At 44.9% G+C, this 18918-nt stretch overlaps 1 protein-coding gene across 1 annotated transcript in view; it reads right to left on the minus strand.

Moving 5' to 3' along the window:
* Nucleotides 1-18918, minus strand: part of MTHFD1L (methylenetetrahydrofolate dehydrogenase (NADP+ dependent) 1 like) — a 1099716-nt gene that overhangs the window by 962686 nt on the left and 118112 nt on the right. The window lies entirely within an intron of this gene.

Below are 18918 nucleotides of genomic sequence, written 5' to 3' on the forward strand. Positions count from 1 at the left end.
CAGGCTGCCGGATGTAAAAGTAACCCTTGATGAACATAGAGTTTCTTAAGAAAACCCTCTAATTTCTTATCCATAAGGCCCTTAAAAGCACAACTATCCTCAATAGGGATAGAAGTTCGTTTAGCCAAAGTGGAAATAGCACCTTCCACCTTAGGAACCGTCTGCCAAGAATTCCTGATAGAATCCGCTATGGGATACATCTTCCTGAAAACAGGAGGAGAGAATGGTATACCCGGTCTCTCCCATTCCTTAGCAATAATTTCTGAAGTTCTCTTGGGAATTGGAACATCTGAATAAGAAGGGACTTCTAGATATCTGTCCAACTTACTCAATTTTTCTGAAGGAACCACGATTCAATCGCAGTCGTCCAGAGTCACCAAAACCTCCTTCAATAACAGGCGGAGGTGTTCCAATTTAAACCGGAAAGATATTACTTCTGAATCAGTCGGCAGCAGGGCGCTATCCGATTCAGAAAGCTCACTTTCAGATAAGGGCTCCAATTCTGATCCCTGTAAAGGCATTTCTGACCTCGCTATTAAAGCATCCGAAGTCTTATTGACCACAAGGTCGACCTTCCTTCTGCGTTTGCCTTGCAGTACGGGAAAGGCAGACAACGCTTCAGAAAGTGTAGAGGACATAACAGTTGCTATGTCCTTTAGAGTAAATGCAGGTGAAACTGCAGAGGTACTGGACTGTGCCTGGGTAGGCGTTAGGGACTGTGACGCTTGGGGAGAAAGATGTGGCATACTCTGATTCTCATCGTTAGAACCTTGAGAAGCATCTGCCTTATTTAAATCTGCATCAAAAAACATCTGCTCCCTGAACTGTAAAGCCCTCTCAGTACACGAGGGGCAAAAGGTAATGGGAGGTTCCACAAGTGCATTCAAACATAGTGAACATGTAACATTCATATCCATGTTAGCATAAATAAAAACAGACTTGGTCTTGACTTGCAACTAATATGTTAATTAAAGACCTCTGAATAAAGTGTGCAGCTGTACCTTTAAAAATTAACCTTAAAGTGACAGATTATACACACAAATCAAATTAAACCGAAGACATCAGAGGAAGATAAAAAGTAAGAGCAAGTAATATTACTTTCAAAAACTGGAACGTTAAACTATGCCTCTGTCGCCTCAACAGCTCTGCTGAGGCGCCTACCTGCCCCCTTGAGTTGTCTCCGCTTTCCAATATACACTGTTTAAGACCGCTTGCTCCTATAACATAAAACCATGCGGTCCCGGCAGACCGTGAAGCTCCGATCACTCTCTCACCCACGCTGCGTAATACAGAACGTAGTTGCGCGGCATTCAGAGTGCGGTCACTAACCCCTAGCGTCATAGTGATTGGGCCTCAAGAACCGTATGTCGCTGCGATCGCAAAATAAAAGCCATGCGGTCTCTACTCTCTCACCCACGCCTAAGTCTCTGGCCACAGAAAAACGCTGCCTATGCGTACAAACACCATGCGGTCCTCGCAAGTGACAGTAACACACACACACACCAGATCCACATAAACACCGGAGACATGCTCCGCTTTTAGGGTCATACATGATTAGCCCCAGCGTCAGCACAAAGTCCATATGCGCTCCCACATATTCCATAAATGTGTCCTGAGCGTCCCAATCTATCCATCCCCACCACATCCTCCTTAACACCTTCAGGGAGGCCCTGGGTAAAATTAGGGGATTACAGAAATAAAGGCTGCAGCGATTCCTGAGTTAAGGCTGTCCCAGAAAAAGAGCTGCACATACCTTGGTGCTGATCGACAGCATGAATCGTCCCACAGCTATGAAGAAGTCTTCTGTATCTTCATGTCTTTCTGTGGAGACATACGGGGCCTTAGTTAGAATTGCTAAGACCATACTGAAAAGGGCAGCATACAGTATGGGAGGTGCAGTGAAAAATGAATCCCACCAGTTCCCAATGCTTTAAAGCCACCTGTAGCTCTGCTAACAAGAGACTGACCAGGTCCTGGCTACGCCCTGTAATAAAATAGTACTCACTGGCACCATTTAAAAATAAAAAACTCTTGATTGAAGAAACTAAACTAACACCTCACTTTACCTCTTCCTATTTCTAACACAGGCAAAGAGAATGACTGGGGTGGGAGGGAAGGGAGGAGCTATATATACAGCTCTGCTGTGGTGCTCTTTGCCTCCTCCTGTTGACCAGGAGGCGATATCCCATAAGTAAGGATGGAATCCGTGGACTCATCGGATCTTGTAAAAGAAACATGATTAAACGCAGCTAATCCCCCTTAAGGGGCTCAAGGCCCTGCTCATTTTATCAATCTCGAAAGGAGGAAAGGCTGAGAAGACCTTGCCGGGGATCGAAATTGCAACCCTCGGTTTGCTACAGTGCAGAGTAGCCACAGTGCATTAGTATGCTGAGCTAGCTTCCAGCTAGCATAAGGAACTCCAGAAAAAAAAAGCTTAAAAGGGCACGAGTCCTAAAAAAAAAAAAAAACAACAAAAAACAAAACAGACCAAAAACCCGAGTCAGGCTAAAAAAAGAGACCCAACCAGTCTAATAGAAAAAAGGGGAGGCAATGCCCAGACCCCAGAAATACAGAAACCACAGGATAAGTCCGGGAGTCTGAAACAGAGAGAAGGATCTTCCCCTAACACAGTGCAACCACACACTAGAAAGCAACAAAAGACGAAGGGCCCCAAGTCGCAAATAGGTATCTCAGAATACCGAAATATTCAGAACGAAATCTTGTGCAGCAAGCTCAGATAGGTCTGATAAACAACACCTGAAGCAAAAACACTGCACGCTGCAGTCATCTAAAAATGACTCTGAAACAAATACTTGCAGGGCAAGTAGAAAGCAGCTGAAGATAGCAATCTGAAGGATCTTAAATATCCACTAACCAGTTGATAACGTTGCAGGCTAAGAGCTGCCAGTCCTTCCCACAAATCTTGAATGTCGAGAAAGGAGAAACCTCAAAAAGGCTTACTGTACCTCGAATGCTCCAACACCGGCCCAGCCCAAGCGACAGACATGTCTGATAGACAGGTGGACAGAAGACCCCAACCACAAGCCCCCAGGGAATGAAAGAATAAAAACAGAATTTATGTTTACCTGATAAATTTCTTTCTCCAACGGTGTGTCCGGTCCACGGCGTCATCCTTACTTGTGGGATATTCTCCTCCCCAACAGGAAATGGCAAAGAGCCCAGCAAAGCTGGTCACATGATCCCTCCTAGGCTCCGCCTACCCCAGTCATTCGACCGACGTTAAGGAGGAATAATAGCATAGGAGAAACCATATGGTACCGTGGTGACTGTAGTTAAAGAAAATAAATTATCAGACCTGATTAAAAAACCAGGGCGGGCCGTGGACCGGACACACCGTTGGAGAAAGAAATTTATAAGGTAAACATAAATTCTGTTTTCTACAACATAGGTGTGTCCGGTCCACGGCGTCATCCTTACTTGTGGGAACCAATACCAAAGCTTTAGGACACGGATGAAGGGAGGGAGCAAATCAGGTCACCTAAATGGAAGGCACCACGGCTTGCAAAACCTTTCTCCCAAAAATAGCCTCAGAAGAAGCAAAAGTATCAAACTTGTAAAATTTGGTAAAAGTGTGCAGTGAAGACCAAGTCGCTGCCCTACATATCTGATCAACAAAAGCCTCGTTCTTGAAGGCCCATGTGGAAGCCACAGCCCTAGTGGAATGAGCCGTGATTCTTTCGGGAGGCTGCCGTCCGGCAGTCTCGTAAGCCAATCTGATGATGCTTTTAATCCAAAAAGAGAGAGAGGTAGAAGTTGCTTTTTGACCTCTCCTTTTACCTGAATAAACAACAAACAGGGAAGATGTTTGTCTAAAATCCTTTGTAGCATCTAAATAGAATTTTAGAGCGCGAACAACATCCAAATTGTGCAACAAGCGTTCCTTCTTTGAAACTGGTTTCGGACACAGAGAAGGTACGATAATCTCCTGGTTAATGTTTTTGTTAGAAACAACTTTTGGAAGAAAACCAGGTTTAGTACGTAAAACCACCTTATCTGCATGGAACACCAGATAAGGAGGAGAACACTGCAGAGCAGATAATTCTGAAACTCTTCTAGCAGAAGAAATTGCAACTAAAAACAAAACTTTCCAAGATAATAACTTAATATCAACGGAATGTAAGGGTTCAAACGGAACCCCCTGAAGAACTGAAAGAACTAAATTGAGACTCCAAGGAGGAGTCAAAGGTTTGTAAACAGGCTTGATTCTAACCAGAGCCTGAACAAAGGCTTGAACATCTGGCACAGCTGCCAGTTTTTTGTGAAGTAACACCGACAAGGCAGAAATCTGTCCCTTCAGGGAACTTGCCGATAATCCTTTTTCCAATCCTTCTAGAAGGAAGGATAGAATCCTAGGAATCTTAACCTTGTCCCAAGGGAATCCTTTAGATTCACACCAACAGATATATTTTTTCCAAATTTTGTGGTAAATCTTTCTAGTTACAGGCTTCCTGGCCTGAACAAGAGTATCGATAACAGAATCTGAGAAACCTCGCTTCGATAAAATCAAGCGTTCAATCTCCAAGCAGTCAGCTGGAGTGAAACCAGATTCGGATGTTCGAACGGACCCTGAACAAGAAGGTCTCGTCTCAAAGGTAGCTTCCAAGGTGGAGCCGATGACATATTCACCAGATCTGCATACCAAGTCCTGCGTGGCCACGCAGGAGCTATCAAGATCACCGACGCCCTCTCCTGATTGATCCTGGCTACCAGCCTGGGGATGAGAGGAAACGGCGGGAACACATAAGCTAGTTTGAAGGTCCAAGGTGCTACTAGTGCATCCACTAGAGCCGCCTTGGGATCCCTGGATCTGGACCCGTAGCAAGGAACTTTGAAGTTCTGACGAGAGGCCATCAGATCCATGTCTGGAATGCCCCAAAGTTGCGTGACTTGGGCAAAGATTTCCGGATGGAGTTCCCACTCCCCCGGATGCAATGTCTGACGACTCAGAAAATCCGCTTCCCAATTTTCCACTCCCGGGATGTGGATAGCAGACAGGTGGCAGGAGTGAGACTCCGCCCATAGAATAATCTTGGTCACTTCTTCCATCGCTAGGGAACTCCTTGTTCCCCCCTGATGGTTGATGTACGCAACAGTCGTCATGTTGTCTGATTGAAACCGTATGAACTTGGTCCTCGCTAGCTGAGGCCAAGCCTTGAGAGCATTGAATATCGCTCTCAGTTCCAGAATATTTATCGGTAGAAGAGATTCTTCCCGAGACCAAAGACCCTGAGCTTTCAGGGATCCCCAGACCGCGCCCCAGCCCATCAGACTGGCGTCGGTCGTGACAATGACCCACTCTGGTCTGTGGAATGTCATCCCTCGTGACAGGTTGTCCAGGGACAGCCACCAACGGAGTGAGTCTCTGGTCCTCTGATTTACTTGTATCTTTGGAGACAAGTCTGTATAGTCCCCATTCCACTGACTGAGCATGCACAGTTGTAATGGTCTTAGATGAATGCGCGCAAAAGGAACTATGTCCATTGCCGCTACCATCAACCCGATCACTTCCATGCACTGAGCTACGGAAGGAAGAGGAACGGAATGAAGTATTCGACAAGAGTCCAGAAGCTTTGTCTTTCTGGCCTCTGTTAGAAAAATCCTCATTTCTGAGGAGTCTATAATTGTTCCCAAGAAGGGAACCCTTGTTGACGGGGATAGAGAACTCTTTTCCACGTTCACTTTCCAGCCGTGCGATCTGAGAAAGGCCAGGACGATGTCCGTGTGAGCCTTTGCTCGAGGGAGGGACGACGCTTGAATCAGAATGTCGTCCAGGTAAGGTACTACTGCAATGCCCCTTGGTCTTAGCACAGCTAGAAGGGACCCTAGTACCTTTGTGAAAATCCTTGGAGCAGTGGCTAATCCGAAAGGAAGCGCCACGAACTGGTAATGTTTGTCCAGGAATGTAAACCTTAGGAACCGATGATGTTCCTTGTGGATAGGAATATGTAGATACGCATCCTTTAAATCCACCGTGGTCATGAATTGACCTTCCTGGATGGAAGGAAGGATAGTTCGAATGGTTTCCATCTTGAAAGATGGGACCTTGAGAAATTTGTTTAAGATCTTGAGATCTAGGATTGGTCTGAATGTTCCCTCTTTTTTGGGAACTATGAACAGATTGGAGTAGAACCCCATCCCTTGTTCTCTCAATGGAACAGGATGAATCACTCCCATTTTTAACAGGTCTTCTACACAATGTAAGAACGCCTGTCTTTTTATGTGGTCTGAAGACAACTGAGACCTGTGGAACCTTCCCCTTGGGGGAAGTCCCTTGAATTCCAGAAGATAACCCTAGGAGACTATTTCTAGCGCCCAAGGATCCAGAACATCTCTTGCCCAAGCCTGAGCGAAGAGAGAGAGTCTGCCCCCCACCAGATCCGGTCCCGGATCGGGGGCCGATATTTCATGCTGTCTTGGTAGCAGTGGCAGGTTTCTTTGCCTGCTTTCCCTTGTTCCAGCCTTGCATTGGTCTCCAAGCTGGCTTGGCCTGAGAAGTATTACCCTCTTGCTTAGAGGACGTAGCACCTTGGGCTGGTCCGTTTTTACGAAAGGGACGAAAATTAGGTCTATTTTTTGCCTTGAAAGGCCGATCCTGAGGAAGGGCATGACCCTTACCCCCAGTGATATCAGAGATAATCTCTTTCAAGTCAGGACCAAACAGCGTTTTCCCCTTGAAAGGAATGTTTAGTAGCTTGTTCTTGGAAGACGCATCAGCCGACCAAGATTTCAACCAAAGCGCTCTGCGCGCCACAATAGCAAACCCAGAATTCTTAGCCGCTAACTTAGCCAATTGCAAAGAGGCGTCTAGAGTGAAAGAATTAGCCAATTTGAGAGCATTGACTCTGTCCATAATCTCCTCATAAGGAGGAGAGTCACTATCGAGCACCTTAATCAGTTCATCAAACCAGAAATATGCGGCTGTAGTGACAGGGACAATGCATGAAATGGGTTGTAGAAGGTAACCCTGCTGAACAAACATCTTTTTAAGCAAACCTTCTAATTTTTTATCCATAGGATCTTTGAAAGCACAACTATCCTCTATGGGAATAGTGGTGCGTTTGTTTAAAGTAGAAACCGCTCCCTCGACCTTGGGGACTGACTGCCATAAGTCCTTTCTGGGGTCGACCATAGGAAACAATTTTTTAAATATGGGGGGAGGGACGAAAGGAATACCGGGCCTTTCCCATTCTTTATTAACAATGTCCGCCACCCGCTTGGGTATAGGAAAAGCTTCTGGGAGCCCCGGCACCTCTAGGAACTTGTCCATTTTACATAGTTTCTCTGGGATGACCAAATTTTCACAATCATCCAGAGTGGATAATACCTCCTTAAGCAAAATGCGGAGATGTTCCAATTTAAATTTAAAAGTAATCACATCAGATTCAGCCTGCTGAGAAATGTTCCCTAAATCAGTAATTTCTCCCTCAGACAAAACCTCCCTGGCTCCCTCAGATTGGGTTAGGGGCCCTTCAGAGATATTAATATCAGCGTCGTCATGCTCTTCAGTAACTAAAACAGAGCATCCACGCTTACGCTGACAAGGGTTCATTTTGGCTAAAATGTTTTTGACAGAATTATCCATTACAGCCGTTAATTGTTGCATAGTAAGGAGTATTGGCGCGCTAGATGTACTAGGGGCCTCCTGAGTGGGCAAGACTCGTGTAGACGAAGGAGGGAATGATGCAGTACCATGCTTACTCCCCTCACTTGAGGAATCATCTTGGGCATCATTGTCATTATCACATAAATCACATTTATTTAAATGAATAGGAATTCTGGCTTCCCCACATTCAGAACACAGTCTATCTGGTAGTTCAGACATGTTAAACAGGCATAAACTTGATAAGAAAGTACAAAAAACGTTTTGAAATAAAACCGTTACTGTCACTTTAAATTTTAAACTGAACACACTTTATTACTGCAATTGCGAAAAAACATGAAGGAATTGTTCAAAATTCACCAAACTTTCACCACAGTGTCTCAAAGCCTTGAAAATATTGCACACCAATTTTGGAAGCTTTAACCCTTAAAATAACGGAACCGGAGCCGTTTTAAGCTTTAACCCCTTTACAGTCCCTGGTATCTGCTTTGCTGAGACCCAACCAAACCCAAGGGGAATACGATACCAAATGATGCCTTCAGAAGTCTTTTATAAGTATCAGAGCTCCTCTCACATGCGACTGCATGCCATGCCTCTCAAAAACAAGTGCGCAACACCGGCGCGAAAATGAGACTCTGCCTATGCTTTGGGAAAGCCCCTAAAGAATAAGGTGTCTAAAACAGTGCCTGCCGATATTATTATATCAAAATACCCAGAATAAATGATTCCTCAAGGCTAAATAAGTGTTAATATCAATCGATTTAGCCCAAAAAATGTCTACAGTCTAAATAAGCCCTTGTGAAGCCCTTATTTACAATCGTAATAAACATGGCTTACCGGATCCCATAGGGAAAATGACAGCTTCCAGCATTACATCGTCTTGTTAGAATGTGTCATACCTCAAGCAGCAAAGGACTGCAAACTGTTCCCCCAACTGAAGTTAATGCTCTCAACAGTCCTGTGTGGAACAGCCATGGATTTTAGTTACGGTTGCTAAAATCATTTTCCTCATACAAACAGAATTCTTCATCTCTTTTCTGTTTCTGAGTAAATAGTACGTACCAGCACTATTTGAAAATAACAAACTCTTGATTGAATAATGAAAAACTACAGTTAAACACTAAAAAAACTCTAAGCCATCTCCGTGGAGATGTTGCCTGTACAACGGCAAAGAGAATGACTGGGGTAGGCGGAGCCTAGGAGGGATCATGTGACCAGCTTTGCTGGGCTCTTTGCCATTTCCTGTTGGGGAGGAGAATATCCCACAAGTAAGGATGACGCCGTGGACCGGACACACCTATGTTGGAGAAAGAGGGGACTCACCCACCCCAAAAGAGCTCGGGTGACAACCCAATCCAGTCCTCCAAAATAAGGCACTCCCAAGGAGAACCCCCTAGGACCTGGAACAGAGAAAAGTGCAATAGATCCGTAGAAGGACCTGTCACAACTCTTTTAAGACCGTCTCTACGTAGAGAGACCAATTTCCAGCAGGTGGAACAGAGCCCACAGAGCAGCAGATGCTGCCCCTTACAGAAATAAGCCAACTGAACCAACCTCCTACACACAGGGCAGGACAAGGACCCTCCAGAGAGAGGAAACCCCCAACTGATAAGGAAGATAAACTATCCCCTCCAAAAGGAAGGACACAGATAAGAAAAGCATACACATCCACAAGACATGAAGCCATAGTATGATCAAAATACGGACCGAATGAAAAATCATCCAGACAGCACTATTGACCAAACCGAGAAAAAAACCTCCCCATGAAGGAGCAGACTCCATCCCAAGGACAAGTCAGGCCTTAAAGTTTATAACCAGTACCCGAAGGTGGATGAGAACTCTGGCCTGCTTGCAAGCCTAAAGAGCTAGCCCCTATGTCGCAACATAGGGTCCCTAAAAAAACTGGGTCATCCCAAACCAGTCCATCGGATCACAAGTCTCCAGACATCCAGGAAGGATCCAAGACAAGAACTCCAGACCTGGGACCCAGAATCATCATAGAACGAACGACACCCTCAGGGAACACAAGATACCAAGTCTGAAGCAATCAGACATCACAGGGAATGAGAACCGGGAAACCCGGAGAACGGGTACAGGACTCACTCGAATTTCCAGCCCAAAGGGAAGAGAACACCCTTAGCCGGAGGTCAACACCCCCCCAGCAAGCTACTAGGCCGCAACAAAGTCACGCAATTTCTCTAGAGCCCAAATGCCCCAAGAGCAGCACTAAGGGAAAATAAAACAAGAACAGAGTCACCTGAAAGAGAGTAGAAGAAAGGCTAGTCTCCATAATCCTTTCAGATTAACGTTCCAGAGGACCACACCCAAGGGAGAAGAATGCAAAGCATCTCGAACCCAGGCAGAAAAAAATCCCCTAAGCAAAAAGCCCTGATATGGAGACGACTAACTCCCGAAGGAAGAGAGAGCCTCTTGGCCTTCACTTCCTAATTAAGCGGCCAAAGCCGCCACAAAAACCGGACAAAGTCCAGAAAGTCTCGACCCAAAGGAAGAGAACCTCTAAAAGGAATAAGTCCTAAAAAGGACACTTCCAAAGAGACCAAGAAAGGCAAAACCGTAAGAACAGCGGTATGAAGGAACTAAATCTTCCAAGCCTCCACAACGGGAAGGAACACTCTAGTTCCCGAAAATTCGGAAAAGACTGAGCATGTCGCCACGTGTTTAAACTAGGCCTCAAAGACAGAAGGATTTGTACCCAGTCAGGACCAGCCTGAAACCAAGGGCCCCAGCACTGTCAAGGACACAGAGTCTCCCTCGATGATGGAGGGATAAAGAATAGACAGACAGACCTTTGTAAACAGAGCAAATAAAATCGCGAGTATCAATTCCAGAGAGGAAAGTTCCCAACGGAAATATCACACGACAACATTAGCTTTAAACCAAATAAAAATCATCCTCACCGTTTGAAATTAAAATATAAGGCAACCCATAGGTTATCGTCCAGTAAGAACGGACAGACCCGCAGGACCAGCCCAACAGGAGTCCGAGACTTCCAAGCTCAGAACTGGAAAAGGATACACAAATAACAAAGACTATAAGAAGATTACTTCATCCCCTTATGTCTGTCTATGTATGCAAGCCAGTCGAAGAGTAAGACTGAGAATCCCCAGACCCATTAAGAGTGGGATCCTCCAGCAATGCCAAAAACATGCCTTAGGACATGAAGGCGCGCCAGTCTATAACGAAAGGGGCAACATACCTCCGCCGTGACAAAGGGAAACACCGGCCCGATGGTTGACCCCGAGGCCTCAGGAGCAGTCACTCCCCTGGAAGGCTGAACTGCAACAGGCGATCCCACACCTGACGAGCCCCGGTTAACGAAACAGACAATATAGTAAGCACACTCCCGGGGAGGTGCAGATGCGCCAGCGCCAAAGATATGGCCATGCAGAACCGTGTCGTAACCTCCGGTGGGAACAGGCCACACTTCCTAGAAAGGATAAGTAGCGTTTAGGTTACCTGCATGCGTAGTAAGAGATGATAGTAGGGAACTCGTCTCGTGAGAAATAGAATCCCCAGAGACGGATGGCTCAGTGGGCACCCGATTCCCCGATCCCGAGGAACAGAGCATCCTAAAACAGCATTCGGAACAGAACTGATGGGCATGTATCACCCGGGCCGAATCAAATTATTCGCAAGAAGTAGAGTCTGAATCAGACACATCCGTCTCCAAGAATACTCCATAACTGGGACAATTCCAGAGAACCAGACACCAGCGGACCAGGATTTCTCCGTCGCCACGCGGTCAGGAAAACAACACTGTAAATCGTGTAGTCCATGCAAAACCGCGCCCGACCGAAAAGGCCAAGTCACTAGACATAGGCCGTTAAGTTCCAAAATAGCCACGAGCCGAAGCAACACTACACAGTAGCAGACAGAATCACATAACAAACATGATTATAAACCCCCCTGGTTCAATAATCCCCCTCAGGAGATATTAACCCTTGATTCTTAGATACAAAAAGGAGCCTCACTGAGACCCTATGTTAAAGTTATCCCCGAAAGGTTGTAGCCCCACTCGAATAAACAGTTGAAATAACAATACATCCAAGATGAAAGTAAAATGAAACAATCTTACCGGAATCTATGCCGTGGAACAGTAACAGGGCCCTTCAAGTGTGTCAGATAGTAGCGTCGCCTCTGCCATGGACTTGAGAGAAAAAAGCAGGCAGCGAAACTCGCCAACGCTGATTGCTTGTGGAGCAGTTAATATGAGTCGGGATGGTTTTGCAGAAAGACTCTACCTGCATCTCCGGACTCTTTCACCCATGCTCTCACCGAGAGGCTGACAGGACTACTTAAAACTTCAGTCCCATGCCGAAGAGTACTACCCTCTATAAGAGACTATCGAAAACTTCTGACACTTCTCTGCCAACCTCTTGGGACAAAAGGCAAAGAATGACTGGGGGATGAGGGGAGAGGGAGGAGTATTTAAGCCTTTGGCTGGGGTGTCTTTGCCTCCTCCTGGTGGCCAGGTTCTAAATTCCCGAATGCAGCTGTGGACTCTTTCCATTTATTAAAAAAAAAAACAGGCAATGCCAATGACATGTAGCTGCAGAGAGGTAGAGCTACAGAAAAAGAAAATACAAGGTAACCAAAACAAGCTTGTAGCACAAAAAGGAAATGTATGCTTACCTGATAAATTTATTTCTTTTACGATATGACGAGTCCACGGATTTCATCCTTACTTGTGGGATTAAACCTCCTGCTAGCAGGAAGTGGCAAAGAGCACCATATCAGAGCTGCATATATAGCTCCTCCCTTCCCTCCCCCTTCAGTCATTCGACCGAAGGTTATAGGAAGAGAAAGGAAAAGCCAAAGGTGCAGAGGTGACTGAAGTTTAATAAAAATAAGTACATACCTGTCTTAGAAATGACAGGGAGGGCCATGGACTCGTCATATCGTAAAAGAAATAAATTTATCAGGTAAGCATAAATTTCCTTTTCTTTTACAAGATATGACGAGTCCACGGATTTCATCCTTACTTGTGGGATACAATACCAAAGCTACAGGACACGGATGAAAGGGAGGGACAAGAACCTTTCTCCCAAAACCAGCCTCAGAAGAAGCAAAAGTATCAAATATGGAAAATCTGGAAAAGAGACGACCAAGCTGTAGCCTTGCAAATCTGTTCAACAGAAGCATCGTTTTTAAATGCCCATGAGGAAGCCACAGCCCTAGTAGAATGAGCCGTAATCCTTTTCGGAGGCTGCTGTCCAGCAGTCTCATATGCCAGGCGGATGATACTCTTGAGCCAAAAAGAAAGCGGAGGTAGCCGTAGCTTTCTAACCCCTACACTTCCCAGAAAAAACAACAAATAATGAAGATGATTGACGAAAATCCTTAGTCGCCTGCAAGTAAAACTTCAGGGCACGGACCACGTCCAAGTTATGCAACAGACGCTCCTTCTTAGAAGAAGGATTAGGACATAATGAAGGAACAACAATTTTCCTGATTAATATTCTTATTAGAAACAACCTTAGGAAGGAAGCCAAGTTTGGTACGTAAAACCACCTCATCAGAATGGAAGATAAGATAAGGTGAGTCACATTGTAATGCTGAAAGCTCAGAAACTCTACGAGCAGAAGAAATAGCAACCAAAAATAAAACTTTCCAAGATAACAACTTAATATCTATGGAATGCATGGGTTCAAACGGAACCCCTTGAAGAACATTAAGAACTAAATTCAAACTCCAGGGTGGAGCAATTGGTCTAAACACAGGCTTGATTCTGGTTAGAGCCTGACAAAAAGACTGAACGTCTGGAACATCTGCCAAACATTTGTGTAGCAAAAACGACCAAGCAGAAATTTGTCCCTTTAAGGAACTCGCTGATAACCCTTTCTCCAATCCTTCATGGAGAAAAGACAGAATCCTGGGAATCCTATCTCTACTCCATGAGTAGCCCTTGGATTCGCACCAATAGAGATATTTACGCAATATCTTATGGTAGACCTTTCTAGTAGCAGGCTTACGTGCCTGAATCAAAGTATCAATGACCGAATCAGAGAACCCCCGCTTAGATAAAATCAAGCGTTCAATCTCCAAGCAGTCAGTTGCAGAGAAACTAGATTTGGATGTTGGAAGGATCCCTGAATGAGAAGGTCCTGCCTCAATGGAAGCTTCCACGGTGGCAGAGAGGACATGTCCAATAGATCGGCATACCAAGTCCCGCGAGGCCATGCAGGTGCGATTAGAATTACTGAAGCCCTCTCCTCTTTGATCCGAGCAATCACCCGGGGAAGGAGAGCAAACGGTGGAAACACATAAGCTAGGCTGAACGACCAAGGCACTGCCAAGGCATCTATCAGTTCGGCCTGAGGATCTCTTGACCTGGATCCGTATCTCGGGAGCTTGGCATTCTGACGAGACGCCATCAGGTCCAACTCCGGTCTGCCCCATCTGAGAATCATGGTGACAAAGACCTCCGGATGGAGTTCCCACTCCCCCGGATGGAACGTCTGTCTGCTTAAAATGCCCGATTCCCAGTTGTCCACTCCTAGGATGTAGATTGCTGACAGATAACAAGAGTGAGTCTCCGCCCACCGAATTATCTTGGATACTTCTGTCGTCGCTTAGGAACTCCTTGTTCCTCCCTGATGATTGATGTAAGCCACAGTCGTGATGTTGTCCGACTGAAAGCAGATGAATTTGGCCGAAGCCAACTGAGGCCACGCCTGAAGCGCATTGAATATTGCTCTAAATTCCAGAATATTGACTGGAAGAAGAGACTCTGACCGAGTCCACACACCCTGAGCCTTCAGGGAATTCCAGACTGCACCCCAACCTAGTAGGCTGGCGTCCGTTGTCACTATCACCCATGAGGGTCTGCGGAAGCACGTCCCTTGGGACAGATGATCCAGCAATAACCACCAAAGAAGAGAGTCTCTTGTCTCCTGATCCAGATCTATCTGAGGAGACAAATTTGCATAATCTCCATTCCACTGCCTGAGCATGCTCAGTTGTAGTGGTCTTAGATGAAAACAAGCAAACGGAATGATGTCCATTGCCGCCACCATCAATGCCTCCAAATTACCTCCATGCACTGAGCCACTGATGGCCGAGGATTGGACTGAAAAGCTTGGCATGTATTTAGAATCTTTAACTTTCTGACCTCCGTCACGAAAATTTTCATATATATGGAGTCTATTAGAGTTCCCAAGAAAGGAACCCTTGTCTGTGGAATTAATGAACTCTTTTCTAGATTCACCTTCCACCCGTGAGTCCTCAAAGGACAGAACCATGTCTGTATGAGATTTTTGTCAGATGGTAAGACGCCTGGATCAGAATATCCTCCAGATAAGGCGCCACTGCAATAACCCGCGGCCTGAGAACCGCCAGAAGTGACCCTAGAACCTACGTGAAGATTCTGGGTGCTGTGGCCAACCCGAAGGGAAGAGCCACAAACTGAAAACGTTTGACCAGAAAAGCAAACCTTAGGAACTGATGATGATCCTTGTGGATAGGAATATGACGATATGCATCCTTCAAGTCCACAATAGTCATATATTGACCCTCCCGGATCAATGGCAGAACTGTTCGAATAGTCTCCATCTTGAAGGATGGGACTCTGAGAAACTTGTTTAGACCTTTTAGATCTAAAATAGGTCGAAACGTGCCCTCTTTTTTACGGACCACAAAAAGATTTGAGTAAAACCCCTGCCCCTGTTCCAGTATTGGAACGGGACAAATTACTCCCATAGTAGAGAGGTTACACAACGTAAGAACGCCTCTCTTTTTATCTGGTCTACAGACAATCGTGAAAGAAGAAATCTCCCACTTGGGAGAGAATGTTTGAATTCCAGTTGATACCCGTGGGCCACGATTTCCAGTGCCCAGGGGTCCTGAACATCTCTTACCCAAGCCTGGGCAAAGAGAGAAAGTCTGCCCCCTACTAGATCTGGTCCCGGATCGGGGGCCGCCCCTTCATGCTGTTTTGGTAGAAGCAGCTGTCTTTTTGGGTTTTTTACCCTTGTTCCAAGCCTGGTTGGGTCTCCAGATAAGTTTGGCCTGAGCAAAAGTCCCTTCCTGTTTAGCTGAAGAAGAGGAAGAAGAGGGGACTCCTCTGAAATTCCGAAAGGAACGAAAATTATTTTGTTTACCCCTCAGTTTAGCTGTTTTATCCTGAGGTAGGAGATGACCCTTACCTCCCGTGATGTCAGAAATTATTTCTTTCAAGTCAGGCCCGAATAGGGTTTTTCCTTTGAAAGGAATAGCCAAAAGCTTTGACTTAGATGATACATCAGCGGACCAAGATTCTAACCATAACGCTCTAAAATGGCAAATACGGCATTCTTAGCCGCCAATTTGGCAATCTGAAAGGCAGCATCCGTAATAAAAGAATTAGCCGGCTTAATTCTATCAAGAATATCCTCTAAAAGGAGTCTCAGTCTTAAGAGACTCTTCTAATGCATCAAACCAGAAAGACGCCGCAGTGGTAACTGGTACAATGCAGGCCGTCGGTTGTAAAATGAAACCCTGATGAATAAACAGTTTCTTTAGAAGACCCTCCAATTTCTTATCCATGGGGTATTTGAAAGCACAACTCTCATCAATAGGAATAGTTATACGCTTCGCCAGGGTAGAAATGGCTCCCTCCACCTTAGGGACTGTTTGCCAAGAGTCCCGAACAGTGTCAGATATGGGATACATTTTCTTAAAATTAGGAGAAGGTGAGAATGGGATACCCGGTCTGTCCAATTCCCTCTTAATAATCTCTGAAATTCTCTTAAGAACCGGAAAAACATCAGTGTAAGTAGGCACCTCTAGATAATTGTCCATCTTACACTATTTCTCTGGTGGCACAATAGAGTCACAGTCATCCAGAGTCGCTAAAACCTCCCGAAGTAACAGGCGGAGGTGTTCACGCTTAAATCTAAAGGACATGACGTCCGAGTCCGTTTGAGGCAACACACTTCCCGAATCGGAAAGTTCCCCCTCAGACAGAAGTTCTCTGACCCCCAAATCAGATACCTGTGAGGGTACATCGGAAATAGCTAATAAGGCATCAGAGGACTTAGTATTCACATTGACTGCTGTCCTGCTACGTTTGCCCTGTTACACTGGCAACTTAGATAATACCTCTGTAAGGGTAGTTGACATAACTGCAGCCATATCCTGCAGGGTAAATGAATTGGACGTGGTTGAAGAACCCGGCGTCGCTTGTTTGGGCGTTAAAGGTTGTGACGCTTGGGGAGAATTTGGTGGCATGCCCTGATTCTCCTCAGACTGAGAATCATCCTTAGCCTTAAATAAAATTTGAGTTTTACATTGTAAGGCCCTTTCAGTACATGAGGGACAAAAAGTAAGAGGGGGTTCCACAATGGCATCTAAACACATAGAACAAGTACTTTCCTCAAGGTCAGACATGTTAAACAGACTAGCAATAGCAATAATAGTCGTTCTTAGCTTTATTTATTGACCTCTTAAGGCAAAAAACATACTCAAGAAAACTTTACATAAAAAGTGTACTGCGCCTTTAAATATTAAAAGCGCAACAATTTTTCTGATATCTCAAAAAACCATGTCTGCAGCAATAAACAATGTCCTAATATGTCCAATGTAGCTGAATAATATTGCACCGCTAGTTGGATATGCTATATAACACGTATATCACCTTTAACAGATATAACCAAATTTTAAACGATTTTAAACAATTTTAAGCAATTTTGGCCCCTGCACCTCGCCACAGCTCTGCTGCGGCGCCTACCTGCCCCCAGAAAATACTGAGTCTGCAAAAGTAGCGGTCCTTCGTCTACAAATTGACAATGGCTCCCACCAGAGTTTAGGACTGTGCTGCCTGATCGGATGGAAAACTGAGCAGCTGAGCGCGCAAATTAAGCCCCGCTCACTATGGGCGTAACACGAACCGAGTCAAACACTGCATGTGAAGCAAAGTAAAATGCCGTTCCCAATATACATTAAAGTCATGTGTCCCCCTAACTTATTTATCGCTCCAACTTTTGCCCATAAAAATAAACATGTTATGCAAACTGTAGTCGTTCTATATTCAGGCCTGTTATAACAATACAGCCCTTACACATAAACCGCATCTCCCAGCGTCTAGCCCATATAAGAACATATTTATCAATATTAAAAAGTAATTTCAGTTCCACCATTTTACACATAGTGCCTACTGATTACCTCTTCCCAGATAGGGAATAATGTCAGCCTGTTCTGATACCAAGTTTACCAGAAACAAGACTAAACATACCTCAATGCTGCTTGTAGCATGACACAGTTCTCCACACTGAAGATGTTTTCTGTACACTACCTTCAACCGCTCTGTGGGAACCAGCAGTATCTTAGATACTGTTTGCTAAGATCATCAACATCAGGGCAGAAATACGATGTCTCCACTCCTCTTGGGAAGTTACTGACTGATGATTTCTCCCTGAGAAAAATAGTACTCACTGGCACCATTTAAAAACAAAAAACTGCTTGATTGAAGAATCTAAACTAACACCACACTTTACCTCTTCCTATCACTAACATAGGCAAAGAGAATGACTGGAGGGGAAGGGGAAGGGAGGAGCTATATATACAGCTCTGCTGTGGTGCTCTTTGCCACTTCCTGCTAGCAGGAGGTTAAATCCCACAAGGATGAAATCCGTGAACTCATCATATCTTGTCAAAGAAACAATGTCTAGTTCTGTTACTGAATTAAATAAAATATGTATAAATGGTCAATAATATAAAGAAACAGTAAATAATAACAATGTATTCTTACCTGATAAATTCCTTTCTTTCTTGGTGGTGATAGTCCATGAAAATCCTTACTTGTGGGAATTCATCTCCTGGCCACCAGGAGGAGGCAAAGACACCCTACAAAAAGTTTTAAAATATCCTTTCCACTTCCCGCTCTCTCACAGTACTACAAATAGCCGAGGAAAGGAGAAAGAAGTAGGAAAGATAGTAGGGTAAAGGGGTGCAAACAAATCTGCCGCCAACTAATTAAATTTGGGTAGGTTCATGGACTATCACCAACAAGAAAGAAAGGAATTTATCATCAGGTAAGAATAAAATGTTTTCTAAGGTGGTGATAGTTCCCACAAGTAAGGATTTTCGTGAACTAATACCCAAGCTGTGAAGTCCACTAAGAAAAACGAGTGGGAAAAGTAGGAAAGGCAGGTACCTATTTACTGAAAAATTTTCAGTCGAAGATCCCCCTTCCAAAACTGCCCCCGCAAAGGCAAACACCCAAGCTGAAAAGAGTACATGAACTATGCAATACAGTTACAGCTATTATGTGCCAATATTCATAAACATGTCAAACAAAA

The sequence above is a fragment of the Bombina bombina genome, chromosome 4 (genome assembly GCF_027579735.1).
Source record: "Bombina bombina isolate aBomBom1 chromosome 4, aBomBom1.pri, whole genome shotgun sequence".
NCBI lineage: Eukaryota > Metazoa > Chordata > Amphibia > Anura > Bombinatoridae > Bombina > Bombina bombina.